This window comes from Piliocolobus tephrosceles, chromosome 14 (genome assembly GCF_002776525.5).
Source record: "Piliocolobus tephrosceles isolate RC106 chromosome 14, ASM277652v3, whole genome shotgun sequence".
In the NCBI taxonomy this organism is placed as follows: Eukaryota; Metazoa; Chordata; class Mammalia; order Primates; family Cercopithecidae; genus Piliocolobus; species Piliocolobus tephrosceles.
Window position 1 is genome coordinate 39,855,112 of NC_045447.1, and position 1,172 is coordinate 39,856,283.

Consider the following 1,172-nt stretch of genomic DNA (forward strand, 5'->3'; position numbering starts at 1 on the left):
CATTTTAATTTTTGGCAATTTGTTAGGTGGAAAGTAGATGTAAAAAAAGAATTATATTTCCCTGGCCATTGATGAAGTTAAGCATATTTTATACATTTGTTGGCCATTTTTATTTCTTTTTCAGTGACTTGCCTGTTCACAACCTCTACTGATTTTTCCTTTGGGTTATTTGTCTCTTCATATTGATTTGGAGGAAATTTTTACATCAGTGGTGCTTTATTAATGCTTAATCTGTTTTCTGTGCTATAAAAATTTTCTCCTGCACCATCACTTATCTTTTAACTTTGCTTATCTTTTCTCATTTTTTAATGACTTACTCAAATTTTCTTATTGATTTGTAAAGCCTTTTTCTATCTTAAGGATATCTATCTTTGTCATAAGTCTTGCAAATATTTTTGTTTTCCCTTTTTTTGGACTTTATTTGTGGAGATTTTATGTTTATTTAGACACATGTACCATTGTATATCATAAGTCCTTAGAAAGGTTTTCCCTACCCTGAGATAAGAAACTCTCCAATATTTTCTTCATGCTTTCCTAGACATGAATGATTTTTAAATGCATCTGGAATTTATTTTGTTGCATAGTATGCCATAGGAATCTCACTTTTTTTTCTCCCCAAAATAGTTGGTCAAATTTCCCAATATCTTTCATCAGATTAGTCATCCTTTCCTCTCTGATTTGTAATCCCATCTTACTCATACACTTAATTTTTATTTGGACTTAAAAGAGGTAAAAATGATGTTTATCAACAATCTTGACTTCATTTGCAGGGGAGAGATGAATTGTTATTTGTTTTGGATGGGAAAGGAGAGTGTGGTATGGGATAAAATCAGGCGAAGGCAGTTAAGATAGTCATGGAATTTGTTGTGAAAAAGGAAAGTCTGAGGAAGAAAGGCCAACAGAGAAAACTACTGAGTCATAAAAGCAATGTGTTATTTTTAAAAATGACTTAGGATTCGCCACAGGGAAGGAATATTTGGGGGAGTCTTAAAAAGAAGATGATGCAAACAGAACTGAATTGGTTATATTGGGCTCCCAGCTGAAGGGGAAAGGCCCACAGTCAGTCTACCTTGCCAGATAAGCCTTGAATGGTTGCCACAAAGCCTGGCATAGACTGCATGTTATGTTGGGGAGTTTTAATTAATTAAAAAATTCAAAGAACTAACATTATT